Source organism: Sapajus apella, unplaced genomic scaffold (genome assembly GCF_009761245.1).
Source record: "Sapajus apella isolate SASKATOON/1434 unplaced genomic scaffold, GSC_monkey_1.0 scaffold105, whole genome shotgun sequence".
Lineage (NCBI taxonomy): Eukaryota > Metazoa > Chordata > Mammalia > Primates > Cebidae > Sapajus > Sapajus apella.
The window spans coordinates 5,207,293-5,231,423 of NW_022437045.1; the positions used below are offsets into that span (position 1 = coordinate 5,207,293).

At 37.3% G+C, this 24,131-nt stretch overlaps 1 protein-coding gene and 1 pseudogene across 7 annotated transcripts in view; both read right to left on the bottom strand.

Moving 5' to 3' along the window:
- The window catches only part of ESR1 (estrogen receptor 1), a 399,499-nt gene that overhangs the window by 96,788 nt on the left and 278,580 nt on the right, over positions 1-24,131 (bottom strand). The window lies entirely within an intron of this gene.
- On the bottom strand, positions 8,387-10,539 carry LOC116536903 (annotated as a pseudogene).

The window sequence follows — 24,131 nt, forward strand, 5'->3', positions numbered from 1 at the left end:
ATTATTAGGATGTCATCTGTGGTAGAAGGGAAAATAGGCTTGGTTAGGTCCAGCTTTGCCACTTATGAGTTAGGCGATTTAGGGTGAATTATTTAGTTTCTGGTATGTAGCCAAGTGTCTCCTTTTAGTGTAGGCTCTATGGATATTTTTGAATGAATGAATGAATTGTTCTGGGTTTCAATTTCCTCATCTGCAAAATGAGAATGGTAACACTATCCCTGCAGTTGTTTCGGTGAAAACTAGAAAGAATACAAAAAGAATCTATAATCTTGCCTGGAAAATATGGGTGGTCAACAAACAAATGATACCTATCATTATATTACTTCTTTTTCATTATAAAAAATACCATATATTATGCAGATGATAAATTTTCTACTTACCACCTAACCATGAGTTTCACATATAAAATTTATAGGTTGAAACATACACATAAAAGAGTTCTTAAATATTTTTATTCCATTTGGAAATCTGGTATAGTCTATAGATGCCTACTCAAATTAAGATTTTAAGTACATAAAATATTTTTAAAATCACAAAATGAAATAAGTTATACTGAAATCCAGTTCTTCTTAAGAATGCTTGGGTATTTATGGACCCCAGGGTAAGAGCCCCTGATAGGATAAGGAGCAAAGTCAGTGACTTCCCAGATGATCAAAGGCTGCTGGAAGACTATCTCATTCCATCTTTTCAGAAGACTGTAGAAACATTTTGATTCATTACATATTTTCTCTCGAACCTAAAATACAACAGACTAAATAAGAATTTCATGCATACTATATCGCAAAGAAGAAATCCCATTTTCCATCTCCTGCTTTTCTTGGAATGCTCTCATAAGATGATCGAAGAGCAAAGAAAGTATTATTAACTATTGGAAATGCTTGTTATATATAAGAAAAACATTGTTTTTTAAAAGGTTGTAGTACAGATCTAGTAAAACAACTGCTATTTAAGAGCAGGTACAAGAGTTGGACTTAATGACTCACTTTTGATGATGACTCACTTCATAAGTTATTAAAGGAAGCTATTAATATCCTTAACTAACTAAAGAAAGTCTGTGAAAATTCATCAAGATTTGAAGATTAAATGTAAATAGCCAGTCTTAAAGAGATTAATACATTAATAAATTATAAAGTAATTTTGAAATATCAAAAACATTTTATTTACTTTTAAGTGATAGCAAAATCTGTTAATATGAAGCTATACATGAAATAAACAGGTAAAATCTTCAAAATACATGCTTCTTGTCTTTCAAACCTCTCCTAAAGATTTGCCTGAAGTATGAAGTTTTCTCTGGTGCCTGAACAGACATAGCCAGCTGAGGACTAGCCAGGAGAACCAGGACAGCCACTCAGACATTGACGCTGATACAACCGTTACCAGGGTGTTTGGAACAGATGATGTAACCCTGTTGGACTGTCCACTCAGCCCATTTTGAACAACTTCTGTGAGTTCTGTCCATGACATCTTAGATATCAATAAAAGTCCAAATTTAGGTCTAAGAATCCATGGCAAAAATCAAATCATTCCAAAGGCATGTAGCTACATGAAAGAATGCTGCTTTGGACAGCCAATAGAGGGGAAGAAATACCTAAACTTTGGAATGTAAGTTAAGAGGAAGAGACAGATCCTAAACATAAATACTTGAGGAGTCACCAATCATATGAGAATTAATTCCAGTCGTTTAAGAAAACCAGTGATATAGTCTCTATCTGGGGTCTGCAAGATCATGTGTGATTAATAAAATGCTTTCAGAAAAATGTAATTGGTTGATTGAAAAAGGTTTCTGACCCTCTTCCTTAACCTTTGCCCAGCTCTAGAAGATACTCCTCCTCCAATGCATGACTTCCCGAGTCATCTGCGTGCTGGACACACTAGAAAGGAGGATGCATTTGCACTCATCTTTGCTTTTCCCAAAGAACCCAGCACTGTGCTTTTCACAAAACTGATATTCAAAAAGGATTCGGAGTAAATGTTTGCAAAAAGCTAATAAATAACAGAAAAAAAGAAATAATGCTGATTTTATTGGCAACTATAATATTCTCTTGGTGTGGTCAGCTAGACTACGCCTCATTATATTTGAGGTTATGTGTAAATTGCATAATTACATGTAAATTTTACCTAACCATTTAAGACCTCCCCACCCCCACCCCAATTAGGATGCTTCAGAGAAATAACAAAGGTGAAGATAAAAAATTAAGACTAGTCCTAACTATACAGAAAATCTAAGGCTGTAACATCTGAGAGTAAATAATTTTCTTAATAAGCCTAAAAAAAATATCTTACTTATTAAATGGGATATGAAACCAATGAGTTGATGTGAAATTTTTAAACAGAGATAATAAACAACTTGAAAGATTAACCAAAAGCTAACATACAGAGGAGCAAAATACCAAGAGGTAACACGAAGATCTGGGGTATCCCTCATCACTTCTGAAAGCTTTGGGGACACCTCTAAGTGCTCTCTATCCCTCCCCACGGCTTTCCTGGGCTTGCTTTTGAATCTTTTCAGGATGGTAGCATCTTTAAAGATTTTCCATTCTCCATTACTGCTTTCCTTTTCTTCCTGGGTTTTTCTCTTCTGCCACTCCATCCAGTGGAATTTTAGTCAGGTGAACCTGATTTAAAGTTTGAACTCTAATGAAAATTTCAGATAACTTTTGCCCTGCCAAAAAACACAGTCGATGTCAAGAAAGAGGCAGGCAGTGGAACCATGGTTTGCTAAAAAAATAACTTAGGTTCTCAGATCTATCAGCTTCCAGCAATCATAGCTTCTCTGCACATTGCTTCTCAGGCCTTATTGCTTATTTTTCTCCCAATGCATCCATATTAACAGTCATAATGGGTTATGCTTATCCATTTGAAGTTCCTACAGCTATCATGTTATCCTATGAGATACTTTGTATCTTCTGACTCATTTAGCAATACTGGGGCTATGGTAACAATAAAACATTTATCAGAGTATAAAAAGCATTCCAAGTTTCCTAAGGTTGCCACAAAAAGATTACGAGGGTTGGGGTTTACAGTGCTCTAATGTCAAAATTTCCATTTTTTTCAAGGTTCTACCATAGGATCTTTCAGTTATTTAGTAGTTAATTAGTAAATTTGGTGTTAATTGAAGGGATTTAAAAATAATTAATTGTGTTTATGGAAAATTCAGAAGTCAGACATATGCCAATACTGACTTCCCATAAAGACTGATCACATCCACTCCCATTACCCAGGTTTGTACAAATCATCCAAAGCAATAAACGGCGAGATGCTCTTCACGTTGTTTTTGTTTTGCGTTGCTTTGCTTTTCTTCTTTTTGTTTTGGCCAGGACTAGGAAGTCTACTTACATAAGGAGAGACAGTGCCTGCTTTTAGGTTCTTATTGTCCCATTTTACTAGCTGGGGTGAAGTAGTAGAATACACCATTGGATGGGCTAGAACATGTTTGTCACTCAAATCTCTTTTGTCCTTAATAGATGGCTGCCTGCTTTTTTGAAATGACCCAAAAGATGGGATTCCCTGTACTTTACTCCAAGCATGGCACTTATGGATTTACTCACTAAATCAATATGTCAGTAACAATTTCATTCCTCAAATAGTTACTGAAGACCTATTACATTCAATGTGCTATGTTAAGGGTTGAAATTAGCATACTTTTATTTTTATCTTGTATATTGAGACGGATGAACCTCAAAGTTCTATGTTTACCCTCTATATACATGCTGATCGCTGTGTCTTGCTAGAAAGGGAATGATATATCAAGAAACATATAACATGGTCTCATATTACTGGTATCAAAATAAGGCACTGCAAGTCTTGGCACCATTGGCAAGCTAAGAAGAGTTCAGAGGAGAGGAGAATTGGTAGTGAATCAGAGGGAAGTCTACTGAGGCAGAGGGCCTTTGGCACAGCCCAAAAAACAGACAGAAATGAAGCTCTCCAGCTCAGAGCTTCCCATCTACCTTCCTCTAAAATTTAGTGCACCCACCTTCCTCTAAAATTCTTACCATTCATGTGGAATAAGTAAAATCAAGTAACAATAATAATGATAATTCAAATGTTGAAGATGTGTATCTTCAAAAAAGTCTAACTAAAAAACAACAAAATTAAGAACACATGTAGTTAGAATTTCAATGTTGAACTTAAAAACACCTTTGTCAAATATCTGATGTATATCTTAAGTCATAATTTTACTTGAAGCAGGACTTCACATATGTTATTTTTTCTAACCATTAGTTCATGTCTCTAGAATAACTATGTAGAATTTTCTTTTTATGTCTCACACTTTCTGTCATGTAAGTACTCAATAAATCTTGGTTGGATAGATGGATGGATGGATGGATGGATGGATGGATGGATGGATGGACAGATGGATGGATGAGTGGATAGACAGATAGACTGATGGACAGATGGATAGGAGAAGGAAGAAAGGCAAGCAGTTATGCAGGCAAGCCTGCCAGATATCACTTATTGTCTTGGAACAAGAAGTCAAAAACCCTTTTATGGATTCAGGAGTTTTGGATCCAGCACAAGTCCCCATGTTCCTAGGGGCTGCTTTTCATGCAGATTGACAGCTTCTGCAGGTAGCAAGGGGACCAATGACTTCACAGTGGCTGCTGAGCATGTGTGCCACCTGATCTCACCCTCCTTGTATCTTCCCTGAAAAAGACTCTGTAGCTGGGTTTGAGAAACACTGAAGATATGAGAGGACACATGAAAGGCATTATGGTTTCCCCTTTGCATCTGGGCAAATGACATTATTTAATTATTATTCATAAAGATTGGCTTTTTAAGTCAAGATAAGAAAACTGCCTTGGATATTGATCTTTCCGATGATAATTTCTCAAATGAAAATAATCTAAGCACAAATGTACAGACTTGACTCTCTCCCTTGTTCATTCTTGCACTCTTTATCAACAAGCATCTCTTTCCTGATATTTTTCAAATGAGATTTATAGACATGCTGCTAGCTTGCTAGAATGCACTATATTGTATTTTAGAGAAAAAGAAGTCAGTAAGCCTCTTTACTTACTTTGATCCAGTTTCCTGGACTCATTTTTGATGAAGAGACTCACTTTAGACACTGGAAACTGCCCACTGTCACAGATGGAGCAACAAGTAGGAGAGGGTTTGTCACCTACAGGTCCTAAATCAGCAGCCAAGGAGCACATTAGGGCATCAGCTCACCCTTATGGTTGTATCTGGAGGAATGTTTTACAATTTCATTCAGCAAGTTTTTATATTTAATGAGTGCCTAGCATTGCTCATGCTCTGCAAGAGATACAAATGAAAGACCAGAGATCATATCTGGACAGTTTATAGCAAATTTAGTAGAGGTTATTTTTTTTAATGCCAAGGTTCCAGTCTAAAAGAACCAGCATTAATGTCTTCCATATCATGTGGGCATAAAAGACTCTAATCTTTAGGCTAGAAGGGATCTCAGAGTTGTATAGCACAGTCCACTTGTTTTATAAATGAGGAAACTGAGGTCTAGAAAGGAGAAGGTATTTGGCATAAACCATATCCACAGAACATCTGAAAGTCAAACTGAGTACTCTCAAACTTTTGTCCCTAATCTGTGGCTGCCTCTGTGACTTTGGGCAACTTATTTACCATCTCTGTAAGTCAATTTCCCCATTTAAAAATAGTGATATTAGTTACTGCCTTCTATGGTTGTTAGGAGAATTGAAAAAGTTACTACATATAAGGTATATATGCCTGGCATAAAGGCTGTATTCTAGAAGTATTCATTATTATCATTATTATTTTACAGTTCCAAAAATATAGACATATCAAAAAATAGTGTCTTTCCAAGGCAGGTTTCTTGTCTTGATTTAAAAAACCAACCTTTATAAATAACTAAAGTCATTTTCCCAGATGCAAAGGGGAAATCATAATACCTTTCATGTGTCCTCTCATTTCTTTAGTGTTTCTCAAACCCAGCTATGGAGTCTTTTTCAGATGGCTTGAATTAATGTGAAAAAAGATACAAGGAGGGTGAGACCAGGTGGAACACATGCTCAGCAGCTACTGTGAAGTCATGGGTCCCCTTGCTACCTGTGGAAGTTGTCAGTCTGCATGAAAAGCGGTCCCTAGGAACATCGGTAGTTGCACTGGATCCAAAACTCCTGAATCCATAAAAGGGCTCTTGACTTCATCTAGAAAGAAAAACTAAGTACCATACCAAGTGGCAGCATGTCTAATGGAAGATATTGGTGCAGATCCCAGCTTCCACACTAAGTAGATGTGTGGCCTTGGAGAAGACATTCAACCTTTCTAAACCTCAATTTCATTATCTGTACAATGAGGACAGTAGCACCAACTCTGCTTCCTGCCAGGTTGTTTAAAAATTCTGTTGCGATATTGGATAATAAAGCAAGTTACAAATTGCTAAGTACTGTACATGTCAGGAATCGTAGGGCAGAAAACCAGGATCAAAGCCAGAAAGCTCGAGGAGAGCGCCATCTGCAAGGAGCCAGAGCTGGAGCTGATCCCAGGGTCTGGGAAAGTCATGTGCCCTTGTTCCTCTCTCATCCTTTCCTTGACTTCTTTCCTTTGTGGCTTGAGTTGTACAATTTGGTGAAAAAGCTGTGACTTTTAAAAAGGAGATAGATAGGTCCAGTTCACTTGCTCTGGGTCAAATCTGACCCAGAGAAGAGAAGTTAATACTATTAAATAGATCAATACATCTGGTTCCACACCTTGCTGGCTGCAATGCAAAGATATTTGGTGTCCCACTGGATGATATGTCAGCGGTACTTTGGCAGCTGAATGTGGTTTTATTATCTCCACAGAGTTCAAAATGTTTTCTCCTTTATACATTGGCAATTGCCCAGGACAACTTCATTTTATTTTATGTATATTAAAAAATCTTTGGATTATGGAGGAACCAAATGGCCTCATTTATAAATTAACTGCTCAAAACACAACTCATTATCATGAAGTACAATTTATCACAGAAAAAGATCCTTTTTCTCTTCATAATTTTATTTTTCAAATCTGTGAGTGGGACGGATGTCAGAGACTCCTGTTCTCCCTCATCCACATTTTGGAACTCCAGCAAAAATTACTGAAATGAGGGAGCTAAGTAGGCTTAACTACACCAAAAAGTATGCTTCTGCACAGGTATTATAAGTACTAAATAATATACATGATAATAAACATAATTTCAAAAAACTTGACAGTCTCCATTTCCTCAGGTTCAGATCCCTTTTTAATCTGTTTCTCTTATCTACCACTGGGATCAGTAACTAAGACAGTGTTCTACACATGAGTCACAAAAATAATCATTCTATTAATAGATAATGGTGCCCAGTGGTCCACCACTGTTATGGAAGCAAATCCACACACTTCAAGAAATGGACCCCATTTCCATCTTTACCCACCCACCTTCCCAATGTCATCTTCCAAATTCCAAACTATAGTGTCTCTGTCCTTAAGAAAGTGTCTTGAGGGTTCCTAGACTATGACATTCTATTTCTTTCTGATCCTCTGCTTTCACCCACAAAAGCATTCATTGTCTTCTACGTAATGGGTGCTATTAAAGATAGAGAGAAATAACAACTCATAAGAAAATATAAAAGAACCTTGAAAACATTATGCCAAGTGAAATAAGCCAGGCACAAAAGGAAAAATGTTGGATGATTCCATCTATATGAGTAGCCAAACGTGTAGAAACAGAAGTAGATGAGAGGTTTCCTGAGGCTGAGTGCAGGAGGAAATGGGCAGCTGTTTTTTCTTTTTTTCAAAGAGAATTTTAATGTGAAAAATTATCAGCGGAGATTCTGCCTTCACAATTAGAGTTTAACATAAGTCTTCCAGCCTTTTAAAAAGAGTTGTAATATACATAAGGGAAAATATTTTGGCATCATCTAGTGAAAACGGACTATGTGGTCTTTTTTCAGCCATCTCATATAATTAGGCTCCCAGTTACAATTTGAGATAAGTTGATTCCTCAACAGAATGTACTTAACAGAAAGTGGCCAATTACTCCAAAGGACCTTGTTTCAGATTATCTTAAAGCCAGAGTTCACTGATCTCACATTTTATATTTAAAAAGAAAAAAGTTTGTTAGCTGTTTTAATCAACATAAATAGTAACAAACATCCCTAACTGGATTCTAGAGAGGAAGCAGAAACAACCTGAGCCAAAGAGAAATAAAGTTATCTCCTAAGGATTTGACTTTGGACTTCCACATAAACATGACCTTGTAGAACTAGATTCATATTTTATCAGATAGGTAAATATATAATATTTAGTGATTAGATCAAAATACATGAGCAGTCTTTAACATTAATAATTTCATTACTTTTAGGAAATCTTATCCAATATGGTCCTACATCTCTTAATTTCCTATATGCAGTGATTTTAGTTAAATCCCAAAAGATATATATTTTTTCTATAACATCTCCTTTTCTAACATCATACCAAAACAATTAGTATTCTCTTATTCAAGATTTTAGATGTTCATTTATTCCCTACCCCTCCATCCTCGCACACACAATAATTGCCCAGATAAATAATAACCTGTGGTTTCTAAGTATCTCACTGGAAGTTTTATTCTTTATGCCTTGCAGGATTAGTCCAAGATTTGAATACCCTAAGCTTATTTGCTGAGAGCTATGTGTACTCTTAAAATTACTACCTGGAAGTTACATTATTTAGAATCTGCCAATTCCCTAGATCCACCCTGAACCATTGCTTTGCTAATAAGCTTCCTGAAAGCACACATGTATAAGTTTCATAACTATGAGAAAATGTTTCAAATGTATTACATTTGATAGAGCCATTCAGTTAACAAAATACTAAATGATAAATTGGCTTTTAGAATTACTCAAAAAAGCAGTACAACACAAGAATTGTTTTGTACTCTTCATTCTCTTCGATTGGTTTTGTGGCTTACAGTGATGATCACATGTATTAGTTCCTTGCAGGCTTTTTCATTTTGATCTTCGTTTGTAACAGATAACTGGGTTTTCAGCAGTGTGAATCATAGTCATATAATTCACAGTGGGAAAGTATCCGTCAATGAGATCAAATTCATATAAACGAAACATAGTGGACCAAATTGTCTTAATTTGAACATAGGCAAAATTTTCGCCAATACAACGATGATGCCCAGCTCCAATGGCACATAGGCAAACTTTTCTCCTGATGCTGGGTTATCCTATAAGTAGCTATCAGGATTAAAGTCCAGATGTTCTACCCATGAGTCCTTAAGTCTTTGATTGACAGTGGGAGAAACACACACCTGATGTCCTGGAGGAATGGTATACCCTGCCACAGTCTGAGGAGTTTTCGCCATTCTCATCACGGTCATTATAGGAGGTCTAAGTCTTAATGTTTTTTTTTACAGCAATCAAGTAAATTTAGATCATTGAGCTGGTCATAAGTTAAAGGAGGCAGATCCTCTCCACAGACTGTTTTCTGTTCTAAGTAACATTTTTCTTGAAGTGTTTTGTCTCTGGCCAAAAAGAAGCCCATCCAAGCACTAGTAGTTGAGGATGTACGCTGTCCTGCCAACAGCAGTCCAATAAGCATCCCTGCTACTTCATCATCAGTTAAAGGACGCCCATCCTTGTATGTAGACTCTAGTAAAGTTTGGAGAATGTCATCAATTTTTTCTTCAGACTGTCTGCATTTCTGGATTACCTTATAGAAAATATTCTTCATTTCCCTATGAGCACTGTCCCTGCATCTGAAACTAGGCAAAGGCAGCCAACCTGGTAAGAGCCAGTCTGCATGGCTGAAACCTCCATCCAAATCCGCATATAGCTGTACCACCTCTTCATTGAGTTAACTTCTGATTTCCTTTCCATGCAAACAATGGCTAGCTGTTAAAATTATGAGCTCAGAAATAGCTTCAAACACATTTTTTTCTCCACTTTCTCCCCAACTCTGAAAGTATTCCTTTGGTTCTTTTTCAATTATAGAAACATGCTGTTTAAAGTGGGCTATATTAAGGCTGCTTTTTAACATTTTCTTCTGCTCCAATAAAACTGGATTAGGCACATCGTATGCAACTACCTTCCCAAACACAGGTGTTGTCAGGTGACCATAGACATCTTCTGCATTCAGGCCTTCATTTTTACTATTAAAAAGCAGTGTAGCGGCATCACTCCCCAGACGGTAAGTAAATGTTTTGCCTACCATGGTAAAACTAAATACAGGTTCATGCTTCTCATATGCATTTTCTATAAATTCAACTGGACTTTTCCCAAATACTATGGTATGCCCAAAGAATGAAATCAGGGAGAAAATATATGGAAGACTTTTCGCCCCTACTGGCAGCTGGACCAGGTGGCCAGCGGTGAGACAGATCAGGTAGACCAGGCTGAGGGTGAAGGCACAGGCGATCAGCAGCATGGACAGGAAGTTGCCGCCTGTCACCTTCTCCACCACCTGACCCAGCACCGACCCGCACGCCTGCAGCAAGCCCAGCAACATCATCCTGGCCGCCGCCACCACTTCACTTCGCCAGAGACACTGGAGGCCGAGGTCACCACCACTCCTCCTAATCGACGGAACAAGAGAAGCTGGCAGATGGGCATCTACAGGCAACCCCAGCCCCCAGGTCTCCTACTAAACCCAGCCCCAACCCTTGGGTCCCACGCACGTCACTCTGTGCATCCAGAGAGCTGTTGTTTAATGAGTACAGAGTTCGCCTGGGATGATGAAAAAGTTCTGGAGATGAATGGTGATAACGGTTGCATAACAATGTGAATGTACTTAATGCCACTAAGCTATACACTTAAAGAAGTCAAGATTGTAAACTGTGTGTTATTTATATATTGCCACAATCCATTTTTTAGAGCATAACAAGAAAAATGAATAAGACATAACGTCTGCCCTCGAAGAGCTCACTGTTGAGTTGGAATGAGCAGAAAACCTTAAATCAAAATGGCAGATGCAGTAACACAGAAGCCTGGGAGACTCAGCCTGGTGTCAGGGAAGTTTCCTGGAAGAGGGGATACCTGATCATGTCAATTAAAAGGGTGGAAGAGCAAGTCAACCAGCCATATGAGGAAGTCTGGGATGAGAGGAGTAGCCAGATAGGGTGAGGAAAGAGGAGCCCCCAAGAAGGCACAGGTGGGGAAGAAAGCTCAGGGTTTGTGTGGGGAACTCACTCATCTTAGTGCTGAAGAAACAGGCAGAGTGGCAGATGTGAAGCAGTGGTACTTCTAAGTTTTTGCTCATGGTATCATTTCTACCACGATGTCCTTTCCCATCTGGCCCCTGCTCCTCGTGTCATTAAGACAAATCTGAATCATCTTCCCCAGATCAGTGCAGGGGCCATTTTCTCTATGAAACTTTCTCTTCCCAAGGTAACTTATGGCTATCTCTCTATTCTCTAAACTCTCATTTCTCTGTCACCATTTTTCTCCTAATCATTTATTATTTCCGGGTCTAATTTTCCCTCACCTGTATTTTGAACCCCTTGAGGGCAGAGACCATGTATTGTTTTTTTCCCTTGCAGGACCTAGCAGGCAAGATTAGAAATTCTTTCCAATAAATGTTTTATGGAGTCAAATTCTTCATGAATTTCCAACTACCAGTGTCTAAGAAAATAAAAATGAAATGCAAAAGCAAATTCTACAGAAGAAATGTTTCTTCCTAAGAAGGAATTCATGTATGATCAAGAAGTACAGGAACATGAGGCTGTTCAAGATCTCCAAACCTCAGAGTTACCCAGAAGTCAAGTAAGTATTTTCTCTGTCATCACAGAAAATCAGCAGTTCCACATCCTAGAAGTTGACTTACTATCCGTATAGAGGCAAGTGAAATGGGCTTTTGGCTTAACAGTCTCCTGTTAAACACCAGTCTCCTAAGGGCTATATTAGGAAAAAATTTAGTGCACTAAAAGAGGTATAGACCTGGAGTTAGAAGGTATGGTTCCTAGCCTTTCTTCTGGTGGTATTGTGTAGATTTGGGCAACTAACTTAATTCTTCTTTGTCATTATTCTCCTTAGTATACAATATAAATTTATACATATGTTTGTAGATAATCTTATTCATTTATATAATATGAAGCAGGTAAGCAAATTAAACTACAGAATTAAAAGTGGAAGGGAAAGATGACCTAATTTTTCACTGACCTGTACTGATAATTATTCACATACTTAAATCACAGGATGCTACAATGTCAAGGTTGAGAAGATGTCTTTTCATATTGTGTGGAGGATGGTTCTCACTGTCCACCAAAATTCAAGCTTCTCTCCCACAGTGTACAGTAACCACTGGGAGGGTGCTTCTTATCCAGAGGCTACATTTCTCAACCTCCCCTCTGCAGCTATGGGCCACCACGTCACTAGTTCTTCTCCATGGAATGGGAGCAAAAGAGATGTGTCAGGTCCAGGCCAAGGCAGTCAAGAAGGCTATATCCTCCACCTTCACTTTCCTCATCCTAAAGGTAGATGCAGAGAACTTCAAGGTTGCAGGGGATTACACAGCCACAGAAGGAAGGAGATTGGTTCCCTGCATCACCATGTGGAACAGAGTCACCATCAACAAAGAATACCAGCAATGGACTAAAAAAATAATTTTTACACACTATGTCCAGTCAGTTAAATTTGAGGAATTTGGTAAGGTAGCTAACATTACTTTCTAATATAATATGCAGATATGTTTCCTTTCTTTCTGTACCATACACACACACACACACACATAAACACACACACACACACACACACACATTCATTCCACAAATGGCATATCACTGAAAAAATTAAACGAACAAAACATACTATAGTTGTTATGGCTGATCATAATTTCTACTACATTTCAGAAGATGTTTAAATTATTTAAGTTTGGTAAGCTTACATTTTTAACATTATAAATATTATTATCATTATTTGTCATTTATATTTATTAGCATTACTAATCAACCACTCATCTAACACTCTACTGAGGACTCATGAAATGTATTTATATCAAAACATTAGAAGCCTACATGATAGATGATGCATTTTTGTAAATGGAAAGAAACACAAATTGGAGGACAGAAAGCATGCAGTGTCACAGAAACAGATATGCTAACACAGAAAAAAAATGTACATCTACCCCACCATTGTATACAAAGCATGGGTGAAAAACAAAATCTGATAGAAACCTAATCCAATTACTAAGTGTCAGTGTCATATGCTAATATTAAGGTATATTAAAACTAATATAGATATTGGGGACATGCATAGAACAATTCCTTTACTTACTTGCCATGAGATCCCAATGATCTTCAGACAACAATGTCATAATATATTAATTGATCATAGATAGAAAGTAACCAGATTCAATGCTTTTTGCTACTGAGACCTTAAGCCAGTCTACCTATATTTCAATTGAAGAAAAATATTAGTAACCAATCTGATTCTGTGTTGATTACTATATTTATTTTCTTTGCCTGTATGAACCATTTAAACATGAAATGGTTTTAAATATTATGATTTTATAATACTTTTGAAATTAATATTTTAGGTTCAGAGGTAACTATAAATGCCATAATGTAAACACTACAATTTTGGGAGGAATGATTGAGAAAGACAGCAGAAGAAAACTGCAGTAATGAAACATGAATGTGTGATATTCACAAAATATTTATTAAACTTGTGTTGGATCATCTTGTTTTTGATTAAGACATGTTTCTGAAATTTTTTATCCGCTAGACAATACTTACAAGAGAATGAGAATATGATGTTGATGTTGGGTCTGCTTAACAGGCCTTAAATTTCATTTTTGAAGGCCTTAAGTGGGCAAGATCCAGATAAAACAGTAATCAAATAAAAATATTTCTACTTAATTTACATGGACTAAATAACTCTTTCTACATAGACTTAATAAATTAAAGCATGCATTCTAATTCAATAATCTCATTTTATGAATCTTTCTGGAGCTGAATACCCAGCTCGGAGATGCATTAGGATACTCAGGAACACATATATCATCTTTATAAAGGTATGATTCCCCATGCCACTATGTAATCTTTTTAAAAAGTGGCTTTATCATCCAAGTCCTCAGTTTTGTAAAAAGTATTAGTGAAATTCCTAACCAATGTGCTTGACTTTATTGTTTAGAAAATAAAATGAAAAAAAAAAGATATATTCATTGGAAACTCATATACAGATGCAAACATATTCTATTTGGGTGGAGTTTGTTTTAACATTTATTTTACGTTCTGGAGTACACGTGCAGGATTCTCACATAGATAAACTTGTGTTATTGGGGTTTATTGCACAGATTATTTCAACACCCATGTATTAAGCCTAGTGCACATTAGTTATTAATATTTTTCCTGATCATCTCCCTCCTCCAACCCTCCACCCTCCAAAAGGCCCCAGGGGGTGCTATTCCCTCTATGAATCCACAAACATATTCCCTGTTTTTTTTTCTTTTTTTGAGACAGAGTCTTGCTCTGTCACCCAGGCTGGAGTGCAGTGGCACGATCTTGGCTCACTACAACTTCTGCCTCCCGGGTTCAAGTGATTCTCCTGCCTCAGCCTCCCAAGTAGCTGGGATTACAGGTGCCTGCCACCATGCCCAGCTAATTTTTGTATTTTTAGTAGAGATGCATTTTCACCACCTTGGCCAGGCTGGTCTCAAACTCCTAACCTCATGATCTGCCTGTCTCAGTCTCCCAAAGTGCTGGGATTACAGGTGTGAGCCGCCGCACCCGGCTGAGTCCACAAACATATTCTTTAAAGCAGGGATCCCCAACCTCGGTTAGGAACTGGGCCACACAGCAGGAGGTGAGCACTGGGTGCACGAGTGAAGCTTCATCTGTATTTATAACTGCTCCCCATCGCCCGAATTACTGCCTGAGCTCCACTTCCTGTCAGATCAGTGACAGCATTAGATTCTCATAGAAGCACAAACCCCACTGTGAACTGCACATGTGAGCGATCTAGGTTGCACGCTCCTGTGAGAATCTAAAGCCTGATGATCTGTCACTGTTTCCCATCATCCCCATATGGGACATCTAGTTGCAGAAAAACAAGCTCAGGGCTCCCACTGATTCCACATTATGGTAAGTTGTGTAATTATTTCATTATGTATTACAATGTAATAATAATAGAAATAAAGTGTGCAATTAATGCAATGTACCTGAATCATCCTAGAACCAGCCCCCAGCCCCCACACTGGTCCATGGAAAAACTGTCTTTCACAAAACCAGTCCCTGGGGCCAAAATGGTTGGGGACTGCTGCTTTAAAACTATCTTAAGTTTAGGCTTTTAATTCCATTGACTCCTGAACTAAACCCAAACAACAGGCAAGGGAGATAATTATTTGCACTCTTTGTCTTATTGGGGGAAGGATATACATATATATATAAAGTCCAAGTAACAAAGCAATAGATGCTTAAAAGTTAAAAGATAGACATGGCATACTCTTTAACACTAATAATCCAAAAGCCTTCTAAAAATAATAACAGCATACAAAAAGGAAAAATTCTTAAAAGTGCCATCCACCAGAGGAATATGACATTAACCATCCAAAGACTTTGGTGAGCCAGGTGTAGTGGCTTATGCCTGTAATCCCAGCACTTTGGACCCAGACTGAAGGATGAGAAATAAGCTATGAGGAAATTTAAGTTATCTGCCTGGAAAAGACCAAGATCTCAGAGTAGGAATCCTTCCCTGCAGGAGAGATGGGTGGGGCAGCTGTTGTAACCAATCTTTCTAAAATAAAGCCTGCCATGCAAAACGGAACCTGGTGGATCACCTGAGGTCAGGAGTTCAAGACCAGCCTGACCAGCATGGTAAAACCTCGTGTCTACTAAAAACACAAAACTTAGCTGGGCATGGTGACATGTACCTGTAGTCCCCACTACTCAGGAGTCTGAGGCAGGAGAATCACTTGAACCTGGGAGGCAGAGGTTGCAGTGAGCCAAGATCATGCCACTGCACCCGAGCCTGAGTGACACAGCGAGACTCTGTCTCAAAAAAAAAAAAAAAAAAAAAAAAAAACTTTGGTGAATTCCTGGAAGACAGATGATTGCTGGTGGATGTAGTAAGAGGAGATGGAGCATCTGAACGAAACTCAAGCACAGCAGAGACCACAAGCGTGAGAGCCACTGTTCACAGCAAAGCCCATACAAACCCAGGCTGCATGATGAGAAATAATCTGTGAGGAAATGTAAGTGATCTGCCTGGAAAAGGCTAAGGTCTCAGGGTAGGGATTCTTCCCTGCAGGGAAGATGAGTGGGACAGCTGTTGCTACCAATCGTTCTAAAATAAAGCCTGCCATGCAAAAATGATCCCATGCCTACATGCACACGCACACATGCACGCTCACTCACACACATACTCCGTGGGCATACAACAAAAACTGACAGGCAGAGAAAGGGGAAAAGAGAAGGGAGAGAGCAAATGATCCATATTCTTTAACTTTCATAGAAAGATGTCAAGACATTCTGCTTGAAGTAGATAAACCAAGAATAAGGGCCATAGGCAAATCAGAATTATAAGAACTGGTCAGAAATGGTTTCCACTAATGAAGACACAGAAGAGAATATGGCACAGAGGGACTTGAGACTTTTTCATTTAATATCCAACTGCATTGAATTATTTTTGCTCCATGCACATACCTAATGAGTTTTCAAAAATAGATCTAAAACAACAAATTAGTCCATAAAACATGCATTATGCTCACTACATGTACATTTTATTGCCCACTTCTATAATCTTACTGAGACAAACTGCTTTCTCCATACCAAGGTGCCTGGGGGATGCTGACAGGCATGGGAGAACTTGAAGTTTAATTCAACATAAATGGTTATCTTTGGGGAGGAGGAAAGTGAGAGCTTGTTTCTCCACTAAGTGATGGTGTGTCACAATACACAGAAAAAGAAAAGTAACAATGTCTTTATTTAACATTTTGACAGTTTGCTCATCACAAATTTTTGCACTAATTTTGATTTTTTAAAATATCATATTAAAATATTATCTCTAGAATTCGATTTTTTTCTTAAATTTTGTGTCAAAACCAGTGACTCATTCACCTCACACACCTCACACCACTCCTGGCCCCATTATGAAGATGAGGAAGGACAGTCACATCACCTCCATTCCATGCCTTCTCCATAGTAGCAGCACTGAGCTGCTCATCCAAACCACACACATCAAAACACAACTGAAAATTAGGAAATGAAGAACCTTATCAACAGATTAATTTATTGTGTCTAATGCCTGAGGCAGGCATATGCCCCACTTAAAAAGCTATAACAATTGAGCCAGACATGACGGCTCACACCTGTAATCCCAGCACTTTGGTGGGCTGAGGTGGGTGGGTCACCTGAGGTCAAGAGTTCAAGACCAGCCTGGGCCAACATGGTGAAACCCTGTCTATACTAAAAATAATAAAAGTTAGCCAGGCATGGTGGCACACACCTGTAATCCCAGTTACTTGGGAGGCTGAGGCACAAGAATTGCTTGAACCCGGGAGGCAGAGGTTGCAGTGAGCCAAAAACATACTACTGCACTCCAGCCTGGGGTACAGAGTGAGATTCTGTCTCAAAATGAGTAAATAATTATTTTTTAAAAGGTTATAAAGATTGCCCTGTTCGACACAGTATAAGGCCAATACCTGGCCTTATAACTCATCACAAGATCCCCTGGCCTTGTCTATGGATCAGGCTTATTTTCAAAGATGGTATCCCATGACGTCAAGCAGCACAAATATCTCACCAGCATGAGTTCCCGCTGGAGTGCAATCTAGTTGCAGGGAGCAGCACATATGGTATGCTGAGTGACACGTTTCATGTGTTTTGTACTCTATTCAGGCGGACATTCATACATACATTGATATGCTATTTCACTGCATATCAACTCCATAAAACAGGAATTATTCTCTCCTATTTTAGTGATGATGAAACTAAGGATGAATGTGATTAAATTACTTGTGCAAAATTATAGAAGGAACTCGATCTTGAAATAAGGTTTCATGGCCCCAAGATCGGTGCTGTTTCCTCCACAGTCGTCTCAAAATATCCAACCACGGTGAACTAAAGTAGAATAATATTTAGAATTCAAAGAAAAATTAAACACTCTAAATATTTGTTAAAATTATCTGAGATTTAAGCACGAGTAGAGATTACTTTGCAGAAACAAGGCTATAAAAGCAGAATCTGTCTATAAGAAATTAAAGCAGCTTATTTAAGAAAGAAAGGCATTTCTAACACTGAGTCAAAAAAAAAAGAATCATAGAATATGTGCAAATAACAGTCCATCAGTGCTCAGATTACACAGCCCAGGTGGACTGCGGGTAGTGGAGTTGGGCTGTCTATACTCAGACACAGCGAGTGTATAATAGAGAAAAAAATCATTGTGTGTAAAAAGTTCTGCATTTGTACATACAAGTGCCATTACTACTGATTCAAGTTAGTAATCAGTAGTAATCATTACTAACTTCAAGTCCCAACATTGATTACCAAGTTAGTTGTTGCTAGTGTTTGGTCCTCTAATGCAATCCTGCTTACATTATTTCCTCATAGTTGAGTTTAAATGGCCATCTTATCATTTTTTGAAAGTCTCTGATTTTACCTTAACCTATACATCTCAGAAGATTTAAAAAAATTAAGATTGCTGGGGAAGTAGCCTTAATAGAAACACTTGATGAGACAACAGATGTATGGGTTAGATTTTAGGAAAAGCCTCCTACAGCTAGAAGGATGATGAGATACTAAAAACACAGCCAAGATGACAGCAAAAATTTCCTTTACTGAGTATTTTAAAAAGTAGGCAATTATCTTGCAGAGAATTAGTCTTGAGAATCTTTCAAGATGGACCAGGCTGTTCTTGTCTGTGAGCTGTTTGTTTGTCTGTGTGCCTCATCTTCGAAGAGAGTTGGTGGAAACAAAGCAACAGACGAAATCCATGGTCAACTGGATAGAAATCTGCAAATTGAGGCGTTTACTTAATCCTTACCAACGACTTGAAATTTTATAACAAGTGACATGCTGAGGACTCTCTAAGGGTCTTAACTACCAGGGGAATCAAATCATCTGACTTTAAATCATCTTTTATCTCAAGGACACGACTAACACCCTGGAAAAGTGACAAATAGCAACCACTTCTGCCATTGCCCCAGGTATTCAAGTAAAAGAGCTAAAGGCAGGAATGGAATTTAGCAGAACCCTGGTGCAAATGATAATAGACCCCAGAAGCCATCAAAAACCTTCTGTATGGGCTGTGTCGCCTTGGCCAATCATAGTCAATAAGATGAGATATTTTTTAAAAAAGCTTTTTTTCATTGGAAATAAATAGGCAAAGTAAATTTACTTACAGCTTAAAAAAGTTCTACTCACAAAGTAACCTTGAAGGTGACCAGGTAGAAATCTGAACTTCAGGAAGCCACAGCATTTGGCACACCCAAGATCACACACTTATCTATCCTTTCTGAAAAATGGGCCCATGAATATTTAGACACCAAGCTACTTGAACTCAGGAACTGTGTCTAACCAGCACCCAGCCCATGCACCTCCCATAATTCATGTTCAGTAAATTGCTGTTAAATAATTAAGTAAGTCTACTGTTGCTCTTTTGCATGTTTTCAAAAGATTGAATTGAAATAGTCACTCTCCTCCTCTCTACCTGGTGAATTTCTATTGGTTTTTCAAGATCCACTTCATTGATCCCATCCTTTGCTTCCCGGAACTCCCAGTTCATTAGTCTGTTATAGCACTTGTTGCGCTGAGCTGTCATTCTAAAGCTGTACTATCCAATATGTTAGCCACTGGCCTCCTATTGGACACCTACACTGTGGTTAGTGCAGCTAAGGAACAGATTTCTTCTTTTATTTATTGTCATTAACTTACATTTTTAAATTGATAAGTCAGTTGTCAAAAACACTTTCCAGTTTATTTGGAAGAACTTAAATAAATTTACTTTTTCAACCCCAAAATATATGAAAGCTAAATACAGATCAAATATCTCCAATGACAATTTAACATCAACATTGAGATGTACTGTAAGTGTAAAATACAAATTAAAATTCAAAGATGGTATAAAACAAATAATGCAAAATAGTTGACTAATAATATATTCTATTGATTACATGTTGGAATGCTAGTATTTTAATATATAGGACTAAATGAATATATTATTAAAATTAACTTCACCTGTTGCTTTTTACTTTTCAATGTAGCTACTAAAAAATTTAAAATTACCTATGTGACCTGAATTATACTTCTATTAGACAAGATCTATTCTAGACATTCTATGAACACTTTCTAAATGCTACTCACTGAAAGAAGAATTTTGTATGTTAAACATGCTTTACCAGTAAGGAAACATAGGTGCCTTTAAAAAGTCATGGAAAACACCCAGAAGCACATTAAAGAGAGCTTTGGGCAAGGCCACTAGGGCTTCAGAGACCCAGGTCTTAGCCCTCTTTTTCCCTGGTGTTTATGTGTCAGCCTGCTCATTAGACTGTGAGCTCCTGCAGCACAGACCCTTGCCTTAATCATCTTTATATCTTCACCAACTTGCACACTGTAAGTAGCCAATATATAGGTCTTTATTGAATGAATTAAACAGAGTGAATGAATAAAGTGAGATCGTCTATATAATTACATTGGTAACATGTAAAGGAATCTGTGTAATCTTAAATTCAAGTTTAACACTACGTAGAGGACGAAAATGAACCTGATTTGTCTAGGGGCACAGCAGAACTCTTTAGCTTGATGTTTACATCTGACCCAAGAAATATGTCCCCCTTTGAAGAAAAGATTTTCATGAACATGAAGAATTTAGCCTAACAACAGACAGACAAACTGCTGGAAGCCAGGTGGGACAAAGACCTGGGACTACCAGTGGAGTAAGTTATATTAAAAGATTGCACACACTTGTATTTCTAAAGATCAGTGTAGTTCAAATTTGCTCAAATTACAGCAGCAATAATTTATGTAAACAGACAATCTTATAGTCTTAGGTTTCATTTCAAAACAGTTTTTAATAGGTCTTCTATACATATTTCCCAAATCCACCCTACTGAATATGATAGGTCATCAAACAATGTCTTATGTGTAAATGTTTAAACATAACATTTTAAAATGTTTTTTAAGGAGAAAAACTCAGCATCCATCAGAAGGAAAAGAATATAGCAACTTTCACCTTGATATTTCCCTTGGGTTGACAGTTTCCATAATATTTTCTTTATTGTCAAATAAAAAAAATTTAGTTTAATTCCACAAAAATTTCCAAATACCTGCTGGGATGCCACTCACTGTGCTGGATGCTCTTATTAAAAAGTGAATAAGACCATGAACAAGAAACTCCTCCAGATCTCTGGTTTTATTATTTCTTTCCCTTCTGACCCACCCTTGAAAATGAGTCATTACTTTAAAAATGGCAACATGGCAGGGGTGGGGTGGGAGGAATAAAGCAAGGTGGTAAAGAATCAAGGCAAGATAAAATACCTCCAAACCTCAAAATGCAAGATGAACAAGACTTGAACCACTGCACAGATACAAATAGAAAACTCTCAGAACATCCTGCACAGCATAGAAGAGGAAATATAACCCTGGAGTTTCTTGGTCTGGTCATTTTTTCTAATCAATGCAAAATAAAATTAGTCTCCTAATAAGACAGCTGCAGTCATTTTAAAACTTCAGATGGGTCAGGCACGGTGACTCATACCTGTAATCCCAGCACTTTGGGAGGCCGAGGTGGGTGGATCATGAGGTCAGGAGTTTGAAACCAGCCTGGCCAATATGGTGAAACTCATCTCAACTAAAACTACAAAAATTAGCTGGGTGTGGTGGTGCGCACCTGCAGTCCAAGCTGCTCAGGAGGCTAAGGCAGGAGAATCACTTGAACCCGGGAGGCAGAGGTTGCATCGAGCCAAGATCACACCACTGCATTCCAACCTGAGCGACAGGGCAAGACTCCATCTCAAAAAAAAAAAAAAATTTTTTTTAAATAATAAAATAAACATCAGATGGCTCTGGTTTGCAAAGTTCATCTTTCTTTACTTGTTTTGGGCAAGGTAACCTAAACATGCTACATGATACAAACAGCTGGTCTAATCCGGTCCTTAAGAGCTACTCCAAAGAGAAAAGAATGCAATGGTGGTTAACAACCAATGAGTTTTGTATCTTTTTGTCATCTATGTAGAAGAAAAAGTTTTAGATTTTTCTTTAAACAACAAAAAGCCTCCTATTTAGAAAAAAATCATGTTGTTTCCTTTATTGTTTCTCCCCCTCCTAAAATCCAGAAATTGTCCTTGAACAGATGCCAGACACCGAAAATTACTCAAAGCATTATAGTGACACATCAAAGAGAGAAGAGACTGGGAAATTAATTGCAGCAATTTTTTGGACACTCTACCAAGTGCTTTAACTGGTGTGTAGGAGTGTCAAAATCCAAGAATGCAAACAGGGAGGACTTTAGAAGAAGAATACAAATTGGAATGTAGCTGACCATTTGAATTTATTTTCTTCTCTGGTAAAATTAGCAGCAACATGTTCCAAGAAAACCCATCACTTACCAACCAACTAAACGGCTAATATTTCCCTAAGAACCTTCTCAAAACAGTGACAACTAGAAGTACAGTTTGTCTAACTCTTTCAACATCAGGCAAGCCAATATTTAGTAAAATGTCTTGTCATTTAAAATAAATACATGCAAATAGCTAGGCAACAGCATTACGCAATTTGGAAAATCTGTTCTGATAATTTTTAAGGTTTTTAATGACTACTCGATAAGAAAATAAAGTATTTCTTATTGAAAAATCAACAGCCAACAAAGACTATGTTTGTTGAGATTACAGCAGTAAAAGCTCATTAAATTTTAATCTGTGTGCGATTTGGTATTTACAAAGTACATGTGTCTAAGATTTATGTTCCACTATCTAGGAAAAAGAGATTATTATTTTTTTTTTTTAAAAGCAACATTGTAAAGAATTCTGAAAAGGAGGAATATTTACCCTGTTTAGAAGAGATTGTTTTTAAGAACTTTAGAAGAATTATAATGAATTTTTAATTGCCTGTTATTCTTATCTATTCATTAAAGCAGGTTTCACACTCTGCCTTCCTAATTTGAGTGACTGTACATTCTCAAAAGTAAATTAAAATATGATTTTATATTATTGTATTTTTTCAGAGGTCTGCTTTACAGCATTAAAATAAGGGCATAACTCTTATTTATTATATTATTAATAAATTATAAGACTAATTGTTTATTTTACTGAGTTTTAAAAAAATATTAAGTCATCAATAAAATAATAAAGAAGGACATGTTGTATATTTAATATCCATTTAATCCTAAAATCATCTTAGGATAAATAGCCGCTTTCAACCTTTGAAAACAATTTTGTTCTTAAAAAAATAAGTAACCTTGTTCTCTACCTGTTCGAGAAGATGCAGAAGATGGGCTTTTACTAAGCAAGTTGTATTTATAATTGCTATCAGCTGGAATGTGTCCCCCCAACATTTATATGTTGAAGCTCTAACCCCTAGTGCCTCAAAATGGGATTGTATTTGGATATAAGACCTTTAAAGAGGGAAATAAGTATTTTAACTTCAGATGGCTCTCATTTGCAAAGTTCATATATCTGAACTTTGCAGATACATCATTAGGTGGTCCCTAATCTAGTCTGACTGGTATCATTGAAAGAAGAAAAAAGTTGGACACCCAAAATGACACCAGAGATGCAAGATGTATAGAACACTTCAAGCTTCATCATTCTCCTCCCAACTTAGATACTATTATTATTTTGTATTTTAGTCCTACTAATCATTTAACCTTCAAATTAGACAGTATCATTGGTTCATTAGTTATTCTTGTTTTTATTTCCTCACAAATTTCTCAATACTTGGCTTACCATTCTTTCTTGCATATCAGACCTTCTTTCTTGAAACCTAAAGTATATCCCGCAAGAGTTTCTTTAGTGATATTTGTTATAAAAGATGGTTTTTATTTGATAATGTCATTATACCACCCTCTTTTTTGAGATGTGATTTTACAATGTACACGATTTTAAGTTGAAAATTATATGCACCCAACATATCCAAGGGGCACCACTGGCTTCTCATTTTCAGTTGCTATTGAGAGCTCAATCATCCGCTTGCCTCTTCCTTTGACTGTGATAGACCTTTCCTCTCTGGCTTCATTTTCAGGATAAGCTCTTCATCTCTTATGTTCTGCCAATGCACT